Source organism: Rhynchophorus ferrugineus, unplaced genomic scaffold (genome assembly GCF_030347505.1).
Source record: "Rhynchophorus ferrugineus isolate W39M unplaced genomic scaffold, kcgeb_rfMv2 rfM3, whole genome shotgun sequence".
In the NCBI taxonomy this organism is placed as follows: Eukaryota; Metazoa; Arthropoda; class Insecta; order Coleoptera; family Curculionidae; genus Rhynchophorus; species Rhynchophorus ferrugineus.
The window spans coordinates 62,034,298-62,050,362 of NW_027472582.1; the positions used below are offsets into that span (position 1 = coordinate 62,034,298).

General features: G+C 32.9%; 1 non-coding gene across 1 annotated transcript; it reads right to left on the bottom strand.

The window, feature by feature from the left end:
* Window positions 1-15,700: 15,700 nt before the first annotated feature.
* On the bottom strand, window positions 15,701-15,773 carry TRNAT-UGU (transfer RNA threonine (anticodon UGU)). The gene has a single exon. It is a non-coding gene; the product is annotated as a tRNA-Thr (tRNA).
* Window positions 15,774-16,065: the final 292 nt, after the last annotated feature.

Below are 16,065 nucleotides of genomic sequence, written 5' to 3' on the forward strand. Positions count from 1 at the left end.
TTATTTTTCTATAATAATTTTCGGGAAACAAAATATTAATTAGTTTGAATCCCAAATCATATGGATTTACAGGTCAATTGAAAAGTCCCCGCCTTGATACATAGATGGCGTTACTATAATTAAATGTTCCTGTTCTCAGGTCTCAAAAGAATGCTCGCTGGTATAAAATTTTCGTCGAATAAAAAAGTGATACACGAAAGTAAGGCCTATTTTGAAGCAAAAGACAAATCGTACTACAAAAATCGAAAAGTTGGAGGGTTGCTACAATCAGTGTATCACCCTTGAAGGGAATTATGTCGAATAAAAAAAATCCAAAAAATTTGTTTTACTATGATAGGCCGGGGACTTTTCAATTGACCTGTTAACAACCTGTTTTTTCAATTTTCTTTTTAGTTGCTTTTCAAATTTTAAAAAACCATTATTTTTTTGTATTGTATCACCTTTTTACACATTAGTTCTCCCTATTGATGTTCATCTTACTTGTATCAATCATGTGTAATGATACTACTTGATATCTCCCTTTGCTACTACCATTATTGATATTTTTTGCCAACTACTTGATTTATTTCCTTACTGCTTGATTTTTGTTAGCTTTTGTTTATATCCAGCCTATTTGTCATTAAGCCAATCCAAGCAACTTTAATACTACTTAGATAATTTTTTCGTTACTACTTTAATGCCCTCTTTATTGGTGGCCTCTTTGTTGAAATATTGTTAATAGCACCGTAACAAGAAGAGGTTTATGGAGCTCATTAGAATCTCTAAGTCACAGTCAATTAATATTATCACCCAAAACAAAAAGAAGGGCATTCTCTTATTCGTGGCCACAAGCGACGATTACTGAAAACTCACTAACCTGAAACCGTACTCAAGCTAACTCCTGATATTCAGTCTGCTCATGAATCTGCCACAGTCGAAAATTCATCAGAACCCCAACCGTGGAGAAACAACCTTCCCAATCCTCTTAAACGTGAAATTCACATCAAAAAGCGATCACTTAGCTCGATTCACCCTTGATGCTGTAGACAAAATGGAAGGCCGTCTCGACCTGGCGAGCGATGAACCTTTCTGGCTTGTCCACAAATGCCTCGTGGGAAAGACGAACAATGTCACCCCCCCCCCCCCCTTGAAGTCAGCGGTTACAGGAAATTTCACAGATGCAGGCCAAGAAAACGTCGAGCTTCTCGCAGAGACCTAGAAGTCTCAAATGAAATGCCTCCCACCCGCAGAGAACACTAAAGCTAAAGACAACGACATTGTCATCAACTAATCCAATTCTATCAAAATACCAGTAATCCCAGCCTTTCTTCTCAGCCATTTCGTGTCTCCAAAGTCTCTACGGAGTATGATCGGCAAACTTAAAAACCAAAAAATCTCCCGGTTTCGACAGAATATCGATTACCCAGTTAAAAAGCTCCCGCATAAGCAGCTCGCGGAACCGGCAAACATCATTAACTTCATCATAAGGCTGCAACATTTCTCGGCGGCTTGGAAACACGGAAGGAACAAAATCATCTCCATCTGACTAATCTCTTTTAATATGAACCATCAGCCTTCTCAGTACCATTTCGAAGCTTGCCAAAACGGCAATAAACAACGCTTTCAACTCTTTCACAAAGGACAACAACATCATTCCTGATTAACAATTCGGCTTTCGCGCTCACCACTCATCCGTCCATCAGACTACCCGTCTAGCCGCACGCATCCATCACGCTCTTGACCAACGTAAAAAGCTTGGAGCAGTCCTTCTGGACCTAACCAAAGCCTTCGACAAGGTCTGACACGACCTTTTGATTACAATATATGTGCGGTTAGGCCTCCCAAAAGTCCTAACCTAACCGCTCTCATCAAATCCTATATATCGGACAGATCTTTTCAGATCTGCCGAGAAAAGAACACAATGACATAGCGTTTTACGCTGACGACACTGCTTTATTCCCGGCCGCCAGGTTCGAAGTTACAATTCAGGAACGTTTACAGAAGCAGCTCGATCATGCGGTCAAGTGGTTCAAATTCTGGGGGTTGCAAATCAACCCCCTGAAAACCCGGGCCAACATTTTCCATAAGAAGCGTACTCACTGCGCATCTCACTGGACAACATCACGTACCTAGGTCTTCACTTCGACCGATGGTTCGGTTGGCATTCCCAAATCCAGAAAGCAATCCAGAAACGTTCGGGGATAGCAAATCTGCTATCTTCTCTTATTCTCCCTTCTAGCAGACTTTCCATCTCCATCAAATGCTTATTTTACAAGATGTTAATTCCTCTACGGATCTAATGTCTACTTCAAGTTTCTTACACCCAACCAGGTGAAACGGCTTCAAGTTTTCCAAAATAAGCTCCACAGGAGAATCTTAAACGCTCCATGGTTTGTCAGAAATAATCAAATTCATAGGGAAACTGACACTCCAGAAATCAGGTACTTCATATCTTAATCATTCAAACAACAACTGAGCTCAAGTTCTTCTGAAAACGCGCTTGTTTGCGAGCTGGTCGACATGCTGGGAACATAGCACCGCGTAACCGCTAACCTCCTTCTCTTTTCGAGGCTGAAACGACCTCATCCATCGCTGCAGTCATAACTTTTACCCCCATACGACAGTATCCAGTCGTATGTTAACTCAAGTTCGCGAATGAGTAGAATTGTCGGGTCCTCGTGCCCAATAACGGCTGCCCGATCAGCGCGTGTCATATCCACAAATTTAATGCAGTAGTAGTAGCGATCCACAGGAGCCAACTGTGAGGCGGTTTCGGTTTAGTTTATTGGTAAGCCTAGAGGCAGTCCCACATTACCCGTTCCAATTTGTCACTCCAGGGCAGGTCTCCGCGACCATGTATGCGTCATGCATTCCACCGCTTGGATTTAGGCCAGAAAAAAAGCAAGCAGCTTGGTACAATGGCAATTGATACTACACTAATAACGACTGAAATGGAATGTACTTCTGAATCTAATTCGGAAGATGAATTCGAATCATAAATGGTGATGTTTATCTCCCAGATGGCTTGTAGAGGTTAACTGAGTAGTTGTATCTAAAAAGAAAAAAGACTCATGGATAATTTACTTTAATAAAAGAATTTAGTAAAGAATTTTAATTAAATAATTTAGTAAAGAACTTTAATTAAAGAATTTAATCATCATGCGGTCTATATGTACTAGTAATAAACTGATCAAATCCACACAGATTCGATTAATTCTTCTTCCATTTTTAAACAATCACCGTGACTTTTGGCGAAAAAATGCGACAAGAACACTGCGTTTCTTAAACGCACTAAGTCTCACCATGACTTAAGCTGCACCTCATTTTGCGCCTGGCCTAATCGGCTCCAATATCTATCTATAAGCAACTACACTAGCGTACATTAATATGCAACCATATATACAGAGTATGGTCACCATATGGGTTCTGTCATATATTTATTTATATCCATTATATATTATATAACATATTATTATATATTATATACTATTTAACAGCATATTATTAATCGGCTAAGCGAAAATTATGAAATTTGGCGCGGTTAAAGTTTATATCGAGAAATAATATGTATTGCTAAATTTTTGTGTCATATAAATAAGTGAATTCGAATAAAATAATGTACCTTCAAATTCAAATAAAGCAATCCGGAATAGCCGTTAGATTAGACAAAAAATATATAAACAAATATGTTATACCTGGCGAATTTCGTGAGAAAATTGAAAATGCCCAAGAGCAGAACTGAATTTGGCGGACGTTCGGTCCGAAGAGGTTTCAAAATTAGTTCAAAGTCGTAATGTGCATGCACTTTGCTTAATTCCAATGTTCGCTACATGACTTTCAACGCTTGGCAACGAACACAACGTTGTTCCAGGAGCTGCGGATTCAAATGTAACTAACACAACAACATGTAAAAATAACTACCCACTAATTGCACGATACTCAACAATAGGTTTTTAGCGTCTTTTCTAAAAGACTACCATATTTTCGACCTAAAATATAAAGTAAAACTCAGTAAATACAGTAATTTTATAAAATAGTCACTTATCTATGTTATTTTTTAGACAGGAGATATAACTGTGATTTTAAGATGTTACTCCTTCATCGTTTTTAAGATATAAAGTAAAACTCATTAAATATAGTTATTTTACAAAATAGTCGCTTACCTATATTATTCTTTAGACAGCAGATATGATATAACTGTGATTTTAAGATGTTACTCCTTCATTGTTTCTAAGATATAAAGTAAAACTCATTAAATATAGTTATTTTACAAAATAGTCGCTTACCTATATTATTCTTTAGACAGCAGATATGATATAAATGTGATTTTAAGATGTTATTCCTTCATTGTTTCTAAGATATAAAGTAAAACTCATTAAATACAGTTATTTTACAAAATAGTCGCTTACCTATATTATTCTTTAGACAGCAGATATGATATAAATGTGATTTTAAGATGTTATTCCTTCATCGTTTCTAAGATATAAAGTAAAACTCATTAAATATAGTTATTTTACAAAATAGTCGCTTACCTATATTATTCTTTAGACAGCAGATATGATATAAATGTGATTTTAAGATGTTATTCCTTCATTGTTTCTAAGATATAAAGTAAAACTCATTAAATACAGTTATTTTACAAAATAGTCGCTTACCTATATTATTCTTTAGACAGCAGATATGATATAACTGTGATTTTAAGATGTTATTTCTTCATTGTTTCTAAGATATAAAGTAAAACTCATTAAATACAGTTATTTTACAAAATAGTCGCTTACCTATATTATTCTTTAGACAGCAGATATGATATAACTGTGATTTTAAGATGTTATTCCTTCATTGTTTCTAAGATATAAAGTAAAACTCATTAAATACAGTTATTTTACAAAATAGTCGCTTACCTATATTATTCTTTAGACAGCAGATATGATATAACTGTGATTTTAAGATGTTATTCCTTCATTGTTTCTAAGATATAAAGTAAAACTCATTAAATACAGTTATTTTACAAAATAGTCGCTTACCTATATTATTCTTTAGACAGCAGATATGATATAACTGTGATTTTAAGATGTTACTCCTTCATTGTTTCTAAGATATAAAGTAAAACTCATTAAATACAGTTATTTTACAAAATAGTCGCTTACCTATATTATTCTTTAGACAGCAGATATGATATAACTGTGATTTTAAGATGTTATTCCTTCATTGTTTCTAAGATATAAAGTAAAACTCATTAAATACAGTTATTTTACAAAATAGTCGCTTACCTATATTATTCTTTAGACAGCAGATATGATATAACTGTGATTTTAAGATGTTATTTCTTCATTGTTTCTAAGATATAAAGTAAAACTCATTAAATACAGTTATTTTACAAAATAGTCACTTACCTATATTATTCTTTAGACAGCAGATATGATATAACTGTGATTTTAAGATGTTATTCCTTCATTGTTTCTAAGATATAAAGTAAAACTCATTAAATACAGTTATTTTACAAAATAGTCGCTTACCTATATTATTCTTTAGACAGCAGATATGATATAACTTGTGATTTTAAGATGTTATTCCTTCATTGTTTCTAAGATATAAAGTAAAACTCATTAAATACAGTTATTTTACAAAATAGTCGCTTACCTATATTATTCTTTAGACAGCAGATATGATATAACTGTGATTTTAAGATGTTATTCCTTCATTGTTTCTAAGATATAAAGTAAAACTCATTAAATACAGTTATTTTACAAAATAGTCGCTTACCTATATTATTCTTTAGACAGCAGATATGATATAACTGTGATTTTAAGATGTTATTCCTTCATTGTTTCTAAGATATAAAGTAAAACTCATTAAATACAGTTATTTTACAAAATAGTCGCTTACCTATATTATTCTTTAGACAGCAGATATGATATAACTGTGATTTTAAGATGTTACTCCTTCATTGTTTCTAAGATATAAAGTAAAACTCATTAAATACAGTTATTTTACAAAATAGTCGCTTACCTATATTATTCTTTAGACAGTAGATATGATATCACTGTGATTATAAGAGGTTACTGCTTCATTTTTGCAATAAATTTCATATACTCGTACATATTCAAATGTGCTTTTTAGCAAATTTATTTTTTACTTCATAATTTGAAAATATACTAGCATAACATCCTCTTATAAAGAATGTGGCTCATCCATCCAAATCATCTTGTACAGGTCAGCTTTGAAGTTTTCATACTACTTAGATTTTGTATCTGAAATTATTTAAACACAGTTAACAAATATTTCACCTTCAAAATAATAATAAAATGTCTAGAATATAATCATACACCATGCAGTAAATACAAATTCATACCGATTTATATAATTATTGTCTCTATCCTTGACGGCCAATTGCCTGATGACTCCATTTGTACATTTTATGCCACCAAATAAAGTTGATATTCTTAGTTTGTGGTCTTATTATATCTACAACAAAGTGAATTTTCCACATATATATTCCTTTCTCTTGGGACTGCATATATCTTCTGATGATTTTGGATTATTTCTTAATTGTTACAGAAATCTCTTCAGGAATCTATAAAAACAATCAAAAACAAACAACACAAACAAACAATTCTATAGTAAAAAGAAGACTGCACGTACCGTCGAAAAATGTTTCACAAGACATTTTATTTTTGCATGCCAATGTGAAAAGTATGGTTATAAACAGAATAATACACGCCTCTGAACTAAACGATGAAAACCGTCAAATGAATTTTTAAGACCGAAACTTTCCGAGGGGAACCGAACGCGCGACGAATTGATTTCCATCGCCGCGAACGGAGAGATATTCGCCGAATATTCGCGGAGTCCGAAAATTCGCTTCGTTCACGTCTGAACTCACCTTTAGAAATAATTCTAGGTTTGAAGTAAAACTTAATTCCTAAGAAATTTCACAAAGTACCGACCGAATAATGCAGGTAACAAATATATCCAATATACATTGAATCAATAAACATTATTATAGACCATATAAAATACTGGCTAAGAGTTATGCCGAAAAATTCAAATAGAAGCTGCTAATAGTGTTTATTCAACTGTTTGCTTATTTTTTTATATTTTTAAATTTAATTTCATAGATAGATATTTCAAAAAAAATGACAAACAATTGACAAATCGGTACCTGCCTAAGACAACAGATCACATTCAAGAAAATATATGCATGGTTATTACCTTTTATGGTATACGGTCGAATATCGTACATATAAAATTACAGTAAACACAAGTAATTAACATATTTAAGATATTGCCTATCGTAATTTCTAAATTCGTTTTAAAATCAAACAATATTTTTCTTCTCATTTTATTCCAGCTAAAAACAGATAGAATAATGTTTGATAGTTTCGAGCTCTCTCCTCCGTCCTATTGTCAAATGTCTGCACAATTCTCTAAAACATAATGATCATAATTGCCGATTGTAACCCAAATGTTGCAAAATGTTGTTTTGGCGCTTTGTTCGTTTTGATACATTTCAAATCGCTGTTTATTATAGTCGGATAACAGATTGTGTCTTGCAATTGTAACTAGTTGTTTTGCGTTTAGAGGTAACTATCGATATTGTTAAAATACAAAGTTGCTGTGTTTTTTGTTGAAAATATCTTTTGCCTGCTACATCTAAACTGAGTAAAATATCTTAAAAAATGAAAAATAATTTAATCTTGGATTCACCAGATAAAAAGTGGCCTGCTACGAGGCCGTTGACGAAACAAAATCACTTAAGTATTAGCTCCACCAAAGATAAAATTATAAAATGTATAAAAACAGTGAGTAGTTTTTTAATATAATTAATGCAATTATTTCAAGGGAGCGGTTAGTCTGGGAGGTATCCATAGAACACTTAGAAATATGCAGGTTTTTGAATGAGGTGCATTGATGACAATCATTGTGACACCCCATGAAGACTTCTAATGGAACATCCAGTTTACATAAGTGTGCACATGATTATTTATTTTATTATTTAGCAATTAAAATGTTTCGTAAAAGTTCTGAAAAAATCATAGAAGCTTTCTGCTTATTATTTTCTTCCAATAAGTCTGCTTATATGTGAAAGCTGTTGGTTTCTATTTCTACTTGTGTCCATGTAAATTTTCATAGCTTCATGCCATTATTTATTTTTCTATAATAATGTTCGGGAAACAAAATATTAATTAGTTTGAATCCCAAATCATATGGATTAGCAGGTCAATTGAAAAGTCCCCGGCCTGACGCATAGATGGCGTTACTATAATTAAATGTTCCTGTTCTCAGGTCTCAAAAGAATGCTCACTGGGATGAAATTTTCGTCGAGTGAAGAAGTGATGGACGAAATTGAGGCCTAGTTTGAAGCAAAGGACAAATCTTGCTACAAAAATCGAAAAGTTGGAGGGTTGCTACAATCAGTGTATCACCCTTTAATTATGTCGAATAAAAAAAATGCAAAAAATTTGTTTTACTATGGTAGGCCGGGGACTTTTCAATTGACCTGTTAATTACCTGTTTTTTACATTTTTTTTTAGTTGCTTTTCAAATTTTAAAAAACCATTATTTTTTTGTATTGTATCACCTTTTTACACATTAGTTCTCCCTATTGATTGATGTTCATCTTACTTGTATCAATTATGTGTAATGATACTACTTGATCTCCCTTTGCTGCTACCATTGTTGATATATTTTACCAACTACTTGTTTTATTTCCTTACTGCTTGATTTTGTTAGCTTTTGTTTATATCCAGCCTATTTGTCATTAAGGCAATCCAAGCAACTTTAATACTACTTGGATTATTTTTTCGTTACTACTTTAATGTCCTCTTTATTGGCGACCTCTTTGTTGAAATGTTGTTAATAGCCCTTCTTCGGCTTGTCTACTAGTTAGTTGGTTTGTTGACCGTTGCCTTATGGATATAATGGTTGTTAAAATATGTGTTGGTATAATCACTGGCCTGTTTATCTGGGGATTTGTTGGTGTATGCCATGATGGCGGACTGGAGGACTTTATGGTTAGCGAACTAATGATCTCCCTTAGTGGTGACAGTCTGATTATATATGCCCATCAGATTGCCATGACTGCTGCTGTTGTTCTTCATGTTGATGTCCACGCCAGAGCCAAAATTCTAAGCCCCATTTATAGATTTTTGCCATCGTTTTCACTGACTTATGACAAGTCCTGTACGCCAGAGCCATCATCGGCTCCCGAAAGTTGCCCAAGCCGTCCAACAACCAAAAAATCTGCCCTGACGATGCCCGGTTGAGGTGTTACTTATCGAGTATCTATAAAAAGAAAATGAAAAACTTAAAATTGAGGTTACTCAACTTCGAGTACTGATAATAAAGCAAGGAGACGCAATGTGGATGCTACTACAAGACGCCCTTGCTAAACTCACCCCGATCCAGCCAATACATCAACATTCTGAAACACCAAATCAACTCACATCCCTAGCCTTGGAAAATGAAGACCCGGATTATGGTTTCACCTCGGTGGGAAAAAGGAAGAGGGGGCCTATCACTCCACCTCCGGAAAGCAAGCTGCCGAAGTCCGGCAACAAGGCGAAACAGGCAACTGCTTCCAAATCAGAACCCAAGCCGGTAGCCAAACCGGCCATTCACTCCACTCAATCGAAAGCCAAGGCTAACATACAGCCTTCGATTATTAAATTTGCCACCAGACCAGTGCAAAACAAGCCGATCACCAGAAACAAATAACCACCACACAAACCCAGCCTGCGCAAGTAAGTAGCCAGGCCACTAACCAAACGTCCATAGCAAAAACAGTGCCAATCATTTCGGCGACTGTTTCTCAAACTCACTCAAAATGGGAAAAATCCCACCTATAGTACTCCGTGACAAAAAGAGGTTTATGAAGCTCATTAGAATCTCTAAGACACAATCAATTAATATTATCACCCGAAACAAAAAAGGAGGGCATTTTCTTATTCGTGGCCACAAGCGACGATTACTGAAAACTCACTACGTCACTAACTCAAACACACGAAGTCAGCTGTTACAGGAAATTCCACAGTCGCAAGACCTAGAAGTCTCAGATGAAATGCCTCCCACCCGCAGAGAACACTAAAGCTAAAGACAACGATACTGTCATCAACTAATCCAACTACATCAAAAGACCAGTAACCCCAGCCTTTCTTTTCAACCATTTGGTGTCTCCAAAGTCTCTACAGACTATGATCGGCAAACTTCAAACCAAAAAATCTCCCGGTTTCGACGGAATATCGATTACTCAGTTAAAAAAGCTTCCGCATGAGCAGCTCGCGGAGCCGGCAAACATCATTAACTTCATCATGAGGCTGCAACACGCATATATAAGGGTTATTCCCAAGAAAGGAGCAAAATCATCTCCATCTGACTACAGAACCATCAGCCTTCTCAGTGCCATTTCGAAACTTGCCGAGAGGGCAATACTCAACGCTTTCATTTCTTTCACAAAGGACAACAACATCATTCCCAATTAAAAATTCGGCTTTCGCGCTCACTACTCATCCGTCCATCAGACTACCCGTCTGGCCGCACGCATCCATCATGCTCTTGACCAACGTAAAAAGCTTGGAGCAGTCCTTCTGGACCTAACCAAAGCCTTCGACAAGATCTGACACGACGGTTTGGTCACAAAATGCGTGCGGTTAGGCCTCCCAAAAGTCCTAACCTAACCGCTCTCATCAAGTCTTATCTATCGGACAAATCTTTTCAGGTCAAGATCGGGAAAACGCCTTTATAAAATATAAACCACTTTATTTCAGATCTGCCGAGAAAAGAACACAGTGACATCGCGTTTTGCGCTGACGACACTGTTTTATTCCCGGCCGCCAGGTTCGAAGTTACAATTCAGGAACGTTTACAGAAGCAGCTCGATCATGCGATCAAGTGGTTCAAATTCTGGAGGTTGCAAATCAACCCCCCGAAAACCCGGGCCAATATTTTCCATAAGATTATTTCTTAATCGTTACAGAAATCTCTTAAGGAATCTATAAAAACAATCAAAAACAAACAACATAAACAACAAATTCTATAGTAAAAAGAAGACTGCACGTACCGTCGAAAAATGTTTCACAAGACATTTTATTTTTGCATGCCAATGTGAAAAGTTCGTCCATCGATCGATGGACGAACCTTAAACAGAATAATACACGCCTCTGAACTAAACGATGAAAACCATCAAATGATTTTTGAAGACCGAAACTTTCCGAGAGGAACCGAACGCGCCACGAATTGATTTCCATCGCAGCGAACGGAGAGATATTCGCCGAATATTCGCAGAGTCCGAAAATTCGCTTCGTTCACGTCTGAACTCACCTTTAGAAGTAATTCTTGGTTTGAAGTAAAACTTATAATTCGTAAGTAATTTCACAAAGTACCGACCGAATAATGCAGGTAGCAAATATATCCAATATACATTGAATCAATAAACATTATTATAGACCATATAAAATACTGAATAAGGGTTATGCCGAAAAATTCAAATAGAAGCTGCGAATAGTGCTTATTCAACTGTTTGCTTATTTGTTATATAATTTAATATCATAGATAGATATTTCAAAAAAAAAAAAGACAAACAATTGACAAATCGGTACCTGCCTAAGACGATAGATCACATTCAAGAAAATATATGCATGGTTTTTACCTTTTATGGTATACGGTCGAATATGGACTATTAATTATTTACGACATACTATTAGGTATACAGCCCAAACAACATCTATAGTCTATTCAAAATTACAGTAAACACAAGTCATTAACATATTTAATATATCGCCTATCGTAATTTCTAAATTCGTTTTAAAATCAGACTATATTTTTCTTTTTATTTTATTCCAGCTAAAAACAGATAGAATAATGTTTGATAGTTTCGAGCTCTCTCCTCCGTCCTATTGTCAAATGTCTGCACAATTCTTTAAAACATAATGATCATAATTGCAGATAGTAACCCAAATGTTGCAAAATGTTGTTTTGGCGCTTTGTTCGTTTTGATAAATTTCAAATCGCTGTTTATTATAGTCGGATAACAGATTGTGTCTTGTTTTGCGTTATAGAGGTAACTATGGATATTGTTAAAATACAAAGTTGCTGCGTTTTTTGTTGAAAATATATTTTGCCTGCTACAACTACACTGAGTAAAATATCTTAAAAAATTAAAAACAATTTAATCTTGGATTCACGAGATAAAAAGTGGCCTCCTACGAGGCCGGTGACGAAACAAAATCACTTAAGTATTAGCTCCACCAAAGATAAAATTATAAAATGTATAAAAACAGTGAGTAGTTTTTTAATATAATTAATGCAATTATTTCAGGGGAGCGGTTAGTCTGGGAGGTATCCATAGAACACTTAGAAATATGCATGTCGTTGAATGAGGTGCATTGATGACAATCATTGTGACACCCCATGAAGACTTCTAATGGAACATCCAAGCATTTATTTTGAAAGAACACAATTTTTAAAATCATATAATAAATTCAAGGAATATTTGTTATTTTAATGTATGTGTTTAGATATGTCTTCAATATTTCACAAGAGAGCTAAATAAAAATTGGATAAACACAACAAATTAACTTAATTGTTAATTGGAAAAGGTTAACGTTGGTTTTGTTAGTAATACTATTAATTAATAATTCATCAATGTTTTTCCTCTGATTTGAAAACCAACTGTTAAAGAATCAATGGCTAAGGAATGAAATATTTCAAATTATTGCTCTGTAAATATAAATAAAATGTGGCGACAAGTTATTAAGTCTTTTTTCCCATCACTGCATATTCAATCCAATAGATAATGAAATTGTGAGGAAGTGTTAGATAGAGTGGAAATTAACAGCTTACTTATTGAACAGTGGTTCAGAGAGTGACAGTAACTCAAAGAAACTTTCTGGATGTATGATTATGATCTCATGCTGACAGTTACCAAGACAGGGTGATGTGTGTAAAAACAACTAAAAGTAAGTATATAATTAATATATGATTACTCTGTTATAATTGTCATTATGTCATATCACTCTCAATAACTGTTTTGCAGATATGTTAAATGAATTGGGGAAAATGCAGTGATTAGATCTAATTTTATCAAGAACGATGTAAAAAGGTAATAACAGAAGAAACCAAAGATGAAAACAGTGATATCAAAATGAATTGATATGGAAATACTGCAATGAAGCAAACAAGAACTAAACATAAAAAGGTAAATATGCTCTGTAAGTACTGTACTGATGAAAGTAAAATAAATTATTCAAAAGCACAATTGTTAATTAGGTAATAATTTATAATAAATTTAATAACATAATTTTTGTTTAATTTGTTTTACTTCATTTTATTTAGTTGTATGTCAATTTCACAATGAATTAAAACTCAAGTTTATTGCGACGTTTTGGGGTCATAAATTGCGATGACATAAGTTCCTTTTTTTTATAGAATAGGCTATATAATTTTTACTTTTTAAAGAACGATAATAAAGTTACTCTATAAGAAAAAATCAATTACGTCGCTAAAATTAAAAAAGGGATCCGTTTTACACAAACATAATATAACTAAATGAACATAAAAAATGTATTGTTGTCACAATGTTATTGTATCAAGTGCAATAGAAAATATGCTATTTAGTCCTAACGGATTAGTAGTTACTTCATAATTTGTTTTGCCATTTTCAATCTAAAATCCAGGTAACAGTTTCATCGTTTACAATCACTTCTTGCATTATAAAATAATACTTATGCCCGGGTCAACTTTTTTCATAATACAACAAATTTCGTCGCTACTTTTACTTTGTACACAATTTGTGATAGTACTACGAACCTTATGAATAATTCAATTAACCATAGGTAAATTTTATGGTATACAATTCCAAATTAGTTTTATTATACTATTGTAGATTGTGAACATTGATTTTGGAAAGTTTTTCTAGATATTTCACTTTGAATTTTCGCGTATATTTTAAATATTCGATGAATTTTTGTGTTTGAACACTTGGTATTGCATTTATTCGCAATTCTTGCAACTCTTTGACTGACTCTTTAAATTACAACGGTGTACGAAAAAAATCTAAGACTAGTTATATTGTAATATTCATGTTTCTGAGCGGGCTGAATACGAAAATAACCTCCTTTTTGTCTTAGGACGACACATTTCTTGACAATTTTATACATTGCATTAAAATCAAAGAGAAAATAGAAACTTGAAAAATATTATTTTATTTAAGAATATCCTTAACCAATTTCTTTCCAGTGTTACGTTTACGCAACACTAAATTTAACTTCACAAAATGCAGTCAAAAATGAACATATACAAAAGTAATCATGTATGTGTTAAAAGACATTCACAAGCTCTGTTGCTATGTGTTTATATTTCACAATTAGTCAAACACTTCGTGAAAAAAAATTACTGAAATCATGTTTTTTTAATAATTTATTTAATAATATATATATATATATATATATATATATATATATATATATATATATATATATATATATATGACGAGTCGTGATTGCATTAGGAAACAAGATTTTACTGGAGTTTAGATGAAGAAAAAGGGCGACAACACAATGTCACGGATTTGAAGAATTTGATGAAATAGAGACGTCAATAATTCTGGCAATTATAAGTTGGGCAAATATTATAGGTTTTCCAAGCCAAGACCTTTTTTCAGTGAACTAAATAAATGCTACATACTGTTTGGTGCGTTTTTCCATAAAATAACGAATGATGACGAGATGGTTTCATGCTTAGAAACAATTGTAAATAATTTAAAATATTTATAAAGCTGATTTAGCTCCTACAACCAAATACAAATCTATTATTAAAAAGTAACATTTATTCATTACGATACTTGGATAGTTTGACACGAACATAAGATATTTTGTGGTTAACATCATTTTTTCAAATATTATTTTACTTTTGATGGATTTAACCTTATCAGTTTCTATCGTTTGAAGGATAATTAAAAAGGAAAAAGATAGCGATGTATTACATAGAAAGGGCAGCCCGTTTATTTCAGAGAAACCACCACGATAATTAGGAATCAATAATAAATCAAGTTTTTATAAAAACGACTGCTGAATATAGAGATGATAAATCAATATGCACCTAAAAACGTAGCACGCTATCAATATAAACGAAAAATTTTACAAATAACTTTAAATATTATTTAAAAACTAAAATATATTATTCAAGTGAGTGTGACGTGCATAATTATTAGCGAACCAAGCACCTTCGCCTTTTCCGCAATATTAGTCAAATTTAGCTAAAATTTATTTAGTTAAAATTTTAACTAAAATAAATATTTAGAAATAAATCATTATTGTATAATTAAATATCTTAACTAAATATTACAACTAAATAATTTAAAATATTGCTATATTAAATAGTGTTAAATTAGATTTTCGATAAGAGTCATGATAAAATGGCGAATATAATATTAATTCAATATTATTGTATAGCGTATATCTAACTAAAAAACCACTAAAATATTTAAATCTAGAATTCGATACAATAAAGGAAAATAATAGGTAACATTATCCTTAAAATTAGGTGTTTATTTTAATCTATCTAGAAGTGTCCAGTTTTTTAATATCAAATATTTACACATGTTGTTACTGTATATTTATTATTTTATCTTCGATTATCAGTGAACTATTGATGAAAGATTTAATTCACGATATCAACTAATCCATTATAAGTAGTAAAATTATTGAAAAAAGTTAAGGAACTCTGCCCCCAGTGAGAATTGAACTCACGACCCCTGGTTTACAAGACCAGTGCTCTAACCCCTGAGCTATGGAGGCTTGATTTTGCATTTTTATCACCCTGTTTAATTACCTTTATACTATTTTTAATAGAGTAATAACATATTACTTAAATTATATTATAAAATCATAAATATTAATTATATTTCGGTATTTAGAGTTAACCATTTTAAAATTTTTATCGGTTCAGTTATTTAGATTTAAAAAATGCACCTTTTAAATATATATTATTTATATGAATATAAAACAATTGCCGAAATCTTTGAGTATAACTTCAGGAATACTACTCCAAACTGGATCATTATTTTTTTTTAGTTAGAGGGTAAATTAT